The sequence below is a fragment of the Phascolarctos cinereus genome, unplaced genomic scaffold, assembly GCF_003287225.1.
Source record: "Phascolarctos cinereus isolate Bilbo 61053 unplaced genomic scaffold, phaCin_HiC Scaffold_1;HRSCAF=81, whole genome shotgun sequence".
Taxonomy (NCBI): domain Eukaryota; kingdom Metazoa; phylum Chordata; class Mammalia; order Diprotodontia; family Phascolarctidae; genus Phascolarctos; species Phascolarctos cinereus.
The window spans coordinates 67,836,291-67,848,798 of record NW_027555514.1 but is presented as its reverse complement, the minus strand read 5'-3'; the positions used below and the strand labels follow the sequence as shown (position 1 = coordinate 67,848,798).

Here is a 12,508-nt window from a genome sequence, read left to right as displayed (position 1 = left end):
TCCCTTAAGTTCTGAGCACTCTAGACAACTCTCCTAGACTAAATTGCAAAGGAAGAACTAAATTGCATTAAGAGAAAGAATTTCTTCAATTTGTCCAGTGCTTAGCATGGTGCCTGGCACACAGTAGGTGCTTAATAAATATTTATTGACTGATTTCACCTGGGAGTTCCCTATACCAATTAAATCTCAAGTCTTGGTCCTCTCCCTAACTTATCCCCATTACAATGATCACAATAGAGAAAAACAAAAGTCAAACATAATTGGTTTAGGACAAAAGCAGCAGAATATGAACATAGCTAAAGAAAAAAAAGAGGGCACTTCTTGAAAAGTAGTGGCAGAAAGAGGTAGTGAGAATGGAAGAGAAGGAAAAAGAACAGAATAGCTTAGGACAGAAGAACAATGAAATGGCTGGAGGTCCTGGGAAACTGTTGGCACAAAGGATCAGCTGGATATAAGGAGCTGACATGGGCGTCTTAACTAGCCAGAGGAAGGAAAGATTAGGGAAAAGTGACTAGAAGAATAGCAGAAAAGAACAGAAAAGAAAAAGATGTGCCCTGAGTAAAGGAATTAGCTGAGGGGAAAGACAAAGATAAGATCCTTAAGAGCATTTGAGACAAGCACTCTAAACTGAAGACTACCAATAGCCAGATGGGTCCAAGCCAACTTGGTATGAAAACAACAACAAAAGGAACCTAGCCTGACAAAGCAAAGCCCTCTCTTTTGGAAGGGGGGTGGAGTGGTGCTGGCTGCGGGAACACAGGAGTTGAGAGAATTAAGCGGGAAAGTAGCTACACTAGAAAAAGTCTAGGGCAAAGAAGAGTCTACCAACTGTTGCTCACACAGAGCTGAATTGTTAGTATTCTTTCCTCTGCGGGGAACAGTGCTAATCTCTTAGGTTCAATGGCACTGAAGGGCCAACATGCTCCCCACCAGGGAGGGAATGCCTGGCTCACTTCCCAACAACCCCACTGGGAAAGTGACAAAATGTGTTAGCTTTCCACCTGACTATCAGACATGAACAGAGAAGCTTTGTAGTACACCAAGCTGTGAAATAATTGCAAGCACTAGTCTACAAAAACATTTTGGTTACCTCTTGAAAGAGCTTGGAAGTTTAAAGAGACATTATTACGTGCCCAGAAACCTACACATATTTATTCTACAAATTACCTACCATGTGCCTAGCACTATGTTAAGTCCTACACATGTGAGGATGGGGGAAAAAAAGGAGAAACTTCTGTCTCTGCCCTTGTGAAGTAAGACAAGTCACGTATAAAACAGTGAGAACAATTCTCAAAAAAGTTAAGTGTAATAGCAAATGACCACAAGGACAACTCTGAATAGGATGAGTGCTTTACCTACTTCATCAGGCTGTTTGTGAGGATTAAATGAAAATGAGTGCAAAGGAAAACTTTAAAAAATGCCATCTAAATGCCATCTATCATCACTACTGCAATCATCACACCCTTGGGAATGAGCTATTAACCTGTCTGTACTAATGTAAAAATGATTCTTCTATAGACATACTAATACATTGTTGGTAGAGCTGCGAACTGGTATAACCATTTTGGAAATCGATTTGGAATTATACAAATAAAGTGACTAATATGCCCCTACCAAAAAAAATGATTCTTCTAGATAAAAAAGAACCAGGTGATATGGATGGGACAGGAGAGGAAGGAGAGAACATAAGTAAACATTTAAAAAATGAACCAGCCATCTATGAATTGTGGCATATAGATCAATGTCCAAGATCATACTTTTAGAGATAGAAGAAGCCTGAGAAACTATCTACTTCAAACCCTCCCAATATTTTACAGATCAAGAAACAATGATTAAGTGATGATACTATGTGTTTGGAGCTGGAAATACAAAGACACAAATGCCCCTGCCCTCAAGAAGCTTACATTTTACTGGGCAACACAACATTAAGTTGTTTTCTTGGCCAAGACAGCACCTAAATTGTAAACAGAAGGGAAGGAGAACAATGGTAGGAGCAGCTGGGGCCAGGGGTGGGGGGAGGTGGATTGGAGAAACAACCAGAGAGGCCTTTTATAGAAGGTGGCATTTGATCTGTGCTTTGAAGGAAACTAGTTGGGTTTTGAAGAAGCAGAGGTATAGGGAAGGCATTCTAGATATCAGGACAGCTTGTACAAAGACAGAACACGGAGTGTCAGATGAGAAAGAACAAGAAAGCCAGTATGACTGGACCTGAGAGTAAAGAGGAGTAATGCATCCTAAGCCTGGAAAGGTAGGTTACAGCCAGGTTGTAAAGGGCTTTATTATATGCTAAATAGATGAGTTTGTATTTTATTTTAGAGGGAAAAAGGGGTTAACTGAGCTGTGGAGGGACATAGCCAGACCTCTGCTTTAGGACTACCTTTTTGGCAGCTCTGTAGAGGAGACACTGGAGGCAAAGAAACTTATTAGGAGGCTATTGTAACAGTTGAGATGAAAGGTGATGAGGACTTGAACTAGGGTGTTTGCTATGTGACAGACTGGAATCGACAAAACTTGGCAACTGATTGGATGAGTATAGTGAGGGAGACTGATGTTGGGGTATGACTGTGAAGGTGCCAGGCAGGGTGACTGGAAGGATACTGGTGCCTTCACCAGAAGCAGGAAAGGCTGAGAGGGGTGAGGTTCATTGGGGGGAAAAAGGGCACTGCTATCCAAATAATTTGCCATTAACACTACTAATAAATAATCATCAAATCACAGATCAGGTCACAGAGGTGAGGAACCTGCAGCCTCAAGGCCACATGTGGCCCTCTAGGTCCTCAAATGCATCCCTTTGATGGAATCTGATTCAGTCAAAAGGCCTCACTTGAGGACCTAGAGGGCCACACGTGGCCTTGAGGTCACAGGTTCCCCATCCCTGATTTAGGACCTAAGAATCCTAAGAGATTGAAGTGAGGAGGAAGGTAAAACGGTATCAAAAAGAATCACTTTGAAGCATTCTGTGCAACACATTAGAGCAGCTTAGGCTACAAAATCCATACAGTAAAGCCTCCTGATTTGTCTAGAAACTAAAAAGTACATTTGTTTTTGAAATAAGATAGTAGTTATTTGGTACTAAATATAATGCAAAGGATATCAGTACAGTATAAATAAAAACCTTACTAGATTTCAAGTGAGAAGATCTGGGTCTAAATTTCAGCTTTGCCATTTGCTATTCTGTGGTTGCATCTGAACCTCAGTTTCCTCCTCTGCAAAATGGAGATAATAATACATACATAAAGTTTTTATAAGGAGAGCACTATAGAATCAACAGTTATTCTATGTGCCAGAGTCTTCAATACGCAGACAGTAGTTCCAAATTATTTTAATATACAGACCACCTCAGGGGCATTTCTTTGAACATTTCCTTTTTAAGCAGCCCAGAATGATGGCTGGGATCATCCAGATAAACAGGACTGCTCACAATAAAATTGGACAGACTTTCCCAATTTCACCTTGCTTGGCTAATTGAGGCAGCCAGGGTCACTGCAGTTGCTGTGGAGCAGCTGGCAGGCTCCTGAATGGAGAGGTTCTGGAACAGCTGGGGAATGTGGGATGCTTCTGAACAAGATGCAAGGCAACCCCAAATAAGGCTACGAGTTGATCCACAGCACAATAGAGGCGACAGGCGAGGGCAGGTCTGGCACATGTATTCCAGCTGCTCCTTTCTTCATAGTCACAGAGCGAAACAAGTGGATACAAATTGTGTGGCCCTCATTCACAAAAACACTTGCGGTTTTGCTCCTAACCCTTTACAAGTAACAATTGAGCTTCAATCAAACAGCTAAGTTCCTAGCTAGACTCAAAGTTACTCTTGCTTACAAACAAAACCATGGTACTGTTTGTGTGATGAGGTTCTTGATCCTCAAAGAGCATTAGTTTTGGACTCAAAAGACCTCGTTTCAAATCACACCTTTGACATTTACTACCTGTGTGACCTTGGATAAGACATTTAATTTCCCAAAGCTCCCTAATCTGTAAAATGTGGGTGTTGTACTAACTAGACGGCCTCTACATCTGTATCTAAATGCCACTAAGACAAGGCAAACATTATTCTGGCCATTTGATGGATGAGGAAATTGACTTGAGTTATAAGGGAAGCTTGTTTTTCAGTTATAGGCAACTCTTTGTGACCTCATTTGGGGTTTTCTTGGCAAAGACACTGGAGTGGTTTGCCATTTCCTTCTCCAGCTCATTGTACAGATGAGAAAACTGAGGCAAACAGGGTTAAACAACTCACCCAGGGTCACACAGCTAGTGTGTCAGAGGCTGGATTTGAACTCAGGACATCCTGACTTCAAGCCCAGAGTTCTATCCACTTCACTACCTAACTGAACTACAGGACAGGCAAAGGAAACAGAACTAAAACCCAGTATGACCTCTGGTATTGTGAGCTATGCACCACCAAGAAAGTTATCTCTCTCCTATGGCCACAAAGTTAGCTTTAGTGGCTAGATAATGAGATTAGGAGGCTCCAGAAATACTATTCATATGCTTAAATTTTTCCCCCTTTTCCTTTTTGGTCTGATTTCATTGATGTAGAGAGCTCCCAGCTTGCAAACTCCCTCCACCAATGCAGACTGACAGCTATTCATTCAGCCACTTACTATGTTAAGGAATTACCTGGGGACACCAAGAGGTGAAGCCAACTTGCTCAGGAATGTAACATGATTAGCATGTGTCAGAGGTTGGACTAGAACCCAGGTTTTTCTGCCCAGCCCCTGGGTCTTAAGGAACACCACAAATAAAGCTTTGCCATTTGCCCAGCAGCTGAACCCTCTCACATGTGTGGTAGCTCCCCGTTAGAATGTGAGTTCCTTGAGAACAGCAGAGACTTTCATTTTAAAATGTGTATCCCTAGTACTTTGTACATCAATCAATTATTAAACTTTTATTAAGTACCTACTATATGCCAGGAAGAATGCTAAGCATTAGGGATACAAAAAGAGGCAAAAAACAGTTTCTGCTCTCAGGGAGCTCACAATCTAATGGGAGAGACAACATACAAACAAACATATATGAAACAAGCTACATACGGGAAATAGTTAACAGAAGGAAAACATTGGACTTAAAAGGGAGTTAGGAAAGGCTTCCTGTAGAAGGTAGGATTTTAATTGGGACTTAAAGGAAGCCAGGGAGGTCAGTAGTCTGAGAGGAGGAGGGAGAACTTTCCAGGTATGGGGGTGGGTGGAAAAGGCAGCCAGTTCCAACTCACTAAACCTACAGCCTCAATTTTTCTAATTTTCTTTCTAAAAGAAACAATTCTTGAGCCCAAGGTCCATTGAACATTAGGTAAGCAGCTCCCTTTCCGTTCTGAAATTCGGTGATTCATTTTAATATTCTTAGCATTAGAGAAGTATTCTTCCTTCCTCTAATAAACCAGAAGTTATGAAAGGAAACTGCATTTACCCTCAGGCTCTTCCCTCCCCCAGTTTTTCTCCACTATTTGTGAAATTGAAGAACTTTCACTGATGAGCTCACTCTATAAAAGGGTAAAACTATTTTCTTTCAACTTGCAATACCCTTGTTACACTGTGGGTGTCACGTCACTGGAGTTGAGGTCCCAGACCCCATCCTTGCAGACACACTCCTTTCTACCACTTAGCTCACTTTGAAACAACCAATCCACAGTACAAAATATTATGCAACAGGAAAATGGCCCCTTTGGCCAACATTCTACCAAGAGGGAAAGGGAGATAGGGATGTGGAAGGCTTGGCTATTTTTTTTGTAGTGTTTACCCTTAATAGGTCAATTTTTAAAATTACTAAATTGAAATAAAAGGACAGAATGAGGGAGCATGCTCATGATTTCTGAGCTTCTTGTTAACTATTCTAAGTATTTAGGCAAGTTAGAAGTAATCAGATATACTTACCAGTGTGTGTGTGTGTGTGTGTGTGTGTGTGTGTGTGCGTTTGTATGAATCCATGCATATGGAAAACTCAAAGTGATGGCAAACAAGGTCCAACTATTAACTGTCTTTGCTGGTATCTCTCTGGAGTTCAGGGGGAAAAGGAAAGTAAATTAAAGTAGGGCAGAAGGAAGGGAAGGAAAGTTTAGCATTTAAATTAATAGTTGTCAGGCACCCCCTCCTCTCCCCATTTTAACTGGCTCAGCACTAGGGACATTTTGAGTCACCAATTATAATAAGTATCATTCCAGAGTCTGAAAATTTTTTTTTCTTCAAAAAGGCAGGCTTATTGGGCAAAAAAGATACAACATTATAAAACTCAATCTTAAAGTATAGTATACATTACATAAAGTATAGTTACATTACATTACATTAACATATGAATGAAGCCCCAAAGGTGACTGAGGAGGATTTAATGGTAAAGTCAATAGGTTGAGTAACTTTCCTAAGACACACTTGACTGAGAAAGGAGGGGAGATGACTCACCACAATAAGTTAAAATGACTGAGTTAAATAAGTTAAAATATAACTACACTGAACACAGCTATATTTTTGATACACTACTGCACTGCAAACCTGGGGCTCACTTTTCCAACCCCAGCCACTGGCAGATTGGGGTCCTATAGTGGGGGCTGGCTACTTGTCTAGGTTTGCCCTACATTTGAACGCCCAGATTCTAGCATGGCTTGCTACTTTATACAAGCCCCATTGGGTGTGACTGTCTTCCCAACCAATACCAACATATTTCCCATGTTGCTTTATTTCATTTCATCCACACTTTCTTTCCTTTCAAACTGATTAAGAATTTTTCATCTACTTAAATGCCTTTGCTTGAGTGGAGATTGATTTAGTCTTACCAGATTGAGGTAGCTTTTTTTAAGTTGGGTCAGTCAACTGAATAACTCAATAGACTCTCTCACACTAATAAAATGAATACTTTAAAAGGAGGTATGGATTCTAAAGAGTCTACCATTACAGAATAGCCACCAGATGAAGTAAATAAATGCTATTTCTAATTCCATTGTATAATTCCATCAAAAAATTGGTTCCAAGGAGTGCCAGGGATAAGTTCTCATTCAGTCCTTTTCTTGAATGCTTAATAGAAGCCAGCTTAATTAAGTCACAAACACTAACAATGGCCAGGGTGGTATTGGGAAAGAAAGTCCATCAAAACCTGTAGCATATGGACAGTAAGTCAGTCTCCACATGTGGCTGTATAGGGTTACTTGCATATAGATGACTGGAGCCTTAGGACAGCAACATGTGATTCCATTAGACAATGTCAACAGGGCATGTGCCAAATCTGTATCTCCCAAAGCTTTTAAGTTAAGCATTTGTACTCCTCCCCACCCTCCCAATATACACAAGAAAATATATATCCCCATTTCAAGAGGTGGGCAGTAGGTGGAAAGGAGAACTCATTCATTTCTTCTAGATTCAGGACCGGAGAGAATTTAAAAGTTGCTTATCAGATCCAATTTCACCAGGCTCTTCTCTTCAGCTAAATCAGGTACTTAATGCACAAAGTCAGAGAGGTGTCGCCCCAGCACTTGCAAATGGGTTATTACAACCCCAAGGAAGAAAGAAAACAAGTTATCCAATTCCAGTTCCGAACCTTCATCACCCTCTGGGGAACTTTCAGCTGCATGAACTGCTGGACATCACAGGTGCTGTTATTCCTACCCTCGAGGCTTTTAAGCAGGGCACATGACCCAGATTTCGACGGAGTCTCAACCTTCAGGCTGCCCTCACGGCCTCAGCAGCCTCATCTTAATACAATTATCGACTTCTGTCTGTCTGCTGTCTTTGCTAACCTGTCCTCCCTGTCCTCGACATACTACCAGATCAGTAACTCTATTTATTTGAGAAAAGTACTGGAAGTCTAAGGCATGTCGAGAGTAGAGCAAAGAGGAAGGGGGAGAGTTGAGAAAGGAAGGGAAGTGCCTTTTTTTTTAAACTTTCTTAAAGATAGGTTATAGTTACGTAAAAATGTGGTGAGTACATACGGAACTGATCAAGGGGAGAGGGCAGGGCGGGACTCCCAGTCCTGTACTCTGGGCTTTCCCACTTCAGTACCAGCGTGCTGTCAAATGCAGCCTCCCCAGAGCTTGGCTGGCACAGAAAGAGCTCCAAATTCAAGTCAGTTGCTCTTAACGTCAAAGGAAATGGTGGTTCCCCCAAGTACACACACATACAAGCCCCGCCTCCAATCTTGAGACCCCCCCCCCTTTCCCAGATCCCCGGCCTTGGATAATCTTTCAACAGCAAAGCTTCCCAAAACTCAAGAAGGGAAATCTTGAACCACCATCCTGTGCATCAAAAGCTCCTGAGAAGGCTCCCTGCAAGTGTTGCAGGGGGAAGGGCAGAGGAGGGTGGAGGGTGAGGGTAAAGCTGTGGGTGTGTGCTAGGGCGTGCAACTGTTATTCAAGTGAGACTCCCAGCTACGTAAGTTACCTCCGGATGATAACAACGTCAAGCACTTCTCTACAGCTCACAAAATTGAACAGGCAAACCTCCACTTTTACAATTCCTCAATTCCCTTCTCTCTCCCTCTCTAACTCTGCAAGATCTGGAGCCATAAAATTTTCCTAGGAATATGGGTGGCCCCCGCACCTACCTAGTCCACCTCCTAGTTGGAAAATATATATAGACCAAGGCATCTTTAGGCACTGTGAATCCAGTTCACCTCCGGCGTGACTCAGTCAAACAGTACAAGCAAGAATACTGGAAAAGTAACCCCTCACCTTCCTAAATTCCCTCTCATTTCCAACCTCTTGTCCCAGAAAACTGCTCCCTCCCGGAGCCATCCGTAGGCTCCCGGAGCCCTCTTCAAGATCCTTGAAGGCGGGCCAGGCTGCCCATTTCTCCAGGGCGTCTGTAGGTTTCATGCCTTACCTGCTAGCAGAGAAATTCAACACTCGGCCTCGCTCTCCTCTCCCCACTCTCCTCCCCTCTTGCAACAAGCATGAACTGGCGCCCTCTGCTGAGTCACCCGAAAGAGTGCGGGGGTGGGGGTAGGAGAATTGGGGAGGAGGAGAGGAATAAGGAGTGTGTGTAAAGGGGGCGAGTGGGCAGTAACAGATACAGGACCAGAGGTTAATGTGCAGTGACCCACGTTAGCTCTTTCCTCTCCCTTCTCATTACACACCACCTAGCAAATGCCCGCCTCTAGGTTTAAGGAGTCAGGCTCCCTCCACCCAGCCCTTTCCAACTAGAAAGAAAGGGACAGTCATCGTACAGTCACCGCCCGGAGCCAGCGGCCAAACCCCTAGACCCCGACAGCCCCGCGAAGCCAGGGCGCTGACACGCAGGGAGCGGAGCCAGAAGAAGAGATTCCACCTCGCGGGGAGGGCTAAAGAACCCACACCCTGGCCCCAGGCGGCGTCCTAAGGAAACTGCTGGGAATCAGACGGATGCAAGTCCTATTTTAAAACTCCGGCAGATTTTTTCCTGTCCTTGAAAACTGAGTACTGCCCTGTATTCCCAGCAGCTAGAGAGACTGAGAGGGGAAAAAGGGGAGGGGGAGGGCTTTCGGGGAAGCCCGACTTATTAACTCCCCCTGGGTCCTAAGGAGAGTAGGCAGGGTGCAACTTCAACCCCAGAGCTCCGGTGCCCCCTAAGCTTAGGGGCCAACTAGGCAGGCTCCGGCCCCAGAGACGGGGGTTGATGGAAAGGGATCGAGCAAAGAAATGAAGTGTTGGAAGCAACGCTCTCCCCAGCCTGAAGACCAGGCTCTCTCTCACCTGTGCAAACATCCACAGCATAAGCTGGCGGACCCTCAGAGGTACTTGATTAAAACAACCGTTTCTGGTACAGTGGAGGGAGTGGGGGAGCAGGTTTGGAGATGAATAAAAGTTACCCAATTAGTCTATGTGCAAACCTCCCAATACCAGCTGGCTGAGGAACTCCTCAGAGATGAGATGATTCCTCCCGGGAGAAACAGAGCTCGCGCACATGCATAAATATAAATACACACACGCACACACTTATGCACACCCATACACACAAGCACACCCATACACACAAGCACACGCCTCCCGATCTTACCTTGGTAGTCAGCTGTGCCTCCCCAGAAAGCCCCGCCGGCCAGCAGCGCTCACACACCTGCCTGGAATCTCTCCTCCAGAGACAAAGTTAGCGGTGGAGGAAAAACTTCCAGGGTGCAAGCCCCGGTTCTGGCTCCCAAGGGGCGCCAAGCCTCAACGCTCGGGTCTCCGAATTTCTTCGCACTCAGGGCAGCACCAGCAGCTCCCTGGGTGAAGCTGGATCCCGCGGCAAGGGGAGGAAGTGGGACAGAGGGTCTTGGCCCCGTAATCCCCGGCGGCACCACCAGCAACAGCCCGGCACAAGTTTCGAGGCTCTACCCTGGCCCCCCCAGTGCGTCCTTCCCCCAGCTTCTGCAAGCCTCCAGCCTGGAGCAGGGAGTGGAGTGTATTAATTATGTAGCGACCTCAGCCGCGACCTCCCCTCGGTGTTGTGTCCCCCTCTCCCTACAACCCCCTCCCCTCTCTCGTTCTGCCTGTCAGTCCACAGGCGCCGGGCTCTCTGAGTGGCCAGGACCGCGTGCCAAAGAAACCCGGCTGGCTCGAGCCCACCCCCTGGGCGCGAGCTCGGCCCTCCTCCTTCTCCCCGCTCCGCCCCTATTTGGTCCGGCTCCCTTAGGCCCCGCGCGCACACGCTCCTGACTCTCCGGCAGCAGCTCAGCGCGCGGGCACACCCCCCTGACCACACTCTGCTCGCCCGGCGCTTCCGGGGGACAGGAACCGAGCTTGCCTTAAAGGGCCCACGCCTCCTGCTTAGCCGCAGCTAGGCTCCGCCCCCAGTTATCTCCTGGGTTGGAGATAAAAGCTGCGGATGCGACTCGGAGCTAGTCAAATCCTAGAAGGACTTAATCACGTGCTGTGTTGCTTGTTTGGGGGATGGTTGGTGTCGACTTCACTTGGGTTTGTTCTCTACCCCTACCTCCTATCTCCGAATGCTGGTCTCTACTCATTCTTCTTTTGTATATCCCTAGAGAAAAATATAAAGGTGTATCTCAAGCCAGGTGTGTACAAAAGATAAAAGCCTTAACCTGCAATCTGGGGTTGACCTAACTCCCCTTTGTCAATCAGGTCCTAACCCCCACCATCAAGAAACATTTAATGAACATCCACAGTATATTTAGGTTCTCTCTCTCTCTCAGACAGAGAGGGAGGGAGGGAAAGATGAACTGTCTGCTGCCCTCGAGAAGCTTAAAATATACAAGCTGCACACACGTGCAACTTTGGAACTTGTCCAACACTGCACACAAATGACTGAAAATTAATATACTATACTAGAAAGTCCGGCCCTTCGCTCCAGGCTCAGAACTGCCTAACATTATTTGTTAATTGCAAAATAAACACATCTTCGGATCCCCTGCTAGGCCTGAGTGACTTGGGCAGTATTTTACACCTTTGGTGAGAAAGGGAAAAAAAAATCAGCTGGCAGAAGGTGTAGGCACTTAACCTGTACAGATCAGAGGTATGTGAATAATTAACACTCACAGCTTGGAAGAGGTGCTCTTCCACTAGTCAGTAATTAATTCTTGTAAATTTTAGAGGGTCTGCCTAAAGTTTGTCTTGTGGTTTTTTTGATGTTGTTGTTTGGGGGGGGCATTTGGGGTTAAGTGACTTGCCCAGAGTAACACAGATAGTAAGTGTTGTGTGTCTGAGGCTGGATTTGAACTCAGGTCCCCCTGACTCCAGGGCCAGTACTCTATCACACTGCACCACCTAGCTACCCCTTGCCTTGTGTTTGTAAGGTGTTTCTGATAACATTTTTTAAACATCCTCCCAGGTCATTCTCCTTCCTTCCTCAAAATAACGAATACAAGGCTCATAGTATTCTCTCCACCTACTCTCTGCCCCTATGCTTGGGAACATTACTGTACATACTCAAGTCCCCTCAAACTCCTGGTCTCCCAGTCCATCAACCTCCTTCACTCTCACGATTTGAACTCAAACCCACTGGAAACATTATACCCTTGATGACACTATCATTTGTATTTATTCAGCTTCCATGATACCCAACTCTGAAATTCTCTTAGATGGTAATCTTTCTTTCCTTCCATCTCTCCCTGTACCTCATGTCTCCTAAAGCTATTCTTGACTTACCATAGCGCCCTCTTGTCATTACATCAGGTCTTCTTTGGCCTCACTTTCCTCCCATCCTAAATATGGCTTTATAACTTTGTGCTGTCCTCTATACCCAAATTCCTTACCCCACTGCCATATCACTGTGGCTCATCCCTTTCCAAACCTCAACTCTAGACCACGCCCAACATTTGCCTTCCTACCTCCTGACCCAGGAGAAAGTCACATAACTTTGTTGACTAGTTCCACTGCAAATTTGTGTTAATCTAATCTCCACTGGGGCTTCCTTGCTCCTCTTAAATCCTTTTCATCTTCCCTGGTGGACTATTATCTTGAGTCTCACCTTCTGTTCCAAAACTAATTTCCTCAAAAGCCACTTAGATGACTCCTCCCCCATCACTCTCCTCAAACTTTATCTAGAAAACAGAAGTCATCAGTTGTGAGCACCCATCTTCTTCCCAGTTCTACACAAAATTTCAACATTACCCC

The 12,508-nt window shown here is 45.0% G+C and overlaps 1 long non-coding RNA gene across 2 annotated transcripts in view; it reads right to left on the bottom strand.

Annotated features, from left to right (window-relative positions):
* Positions 1 to 10,611, bottom strand: part of LOC110211265 (uncharacterized) — a 55,992-nt gene extending 45,381 nt beyond the window's left edge. Inside the window, exon 1 of one of the 2 annotated variants that reach the window (XR_013485797.1) lies at positions 9,954 to 10,611. This is a non-coding gene — a long non-coding RNA (uncharacterized LOC110211265). The remainder of the gene's footprint in view (positions 1 to 9,953) is intronic. The other variant, XR_002325339.2, reaches the window with a different exon arrangement.
* Between the last annotated feature and the right edge of the window lie 1,897 nt (positions 10,612 to 12,508).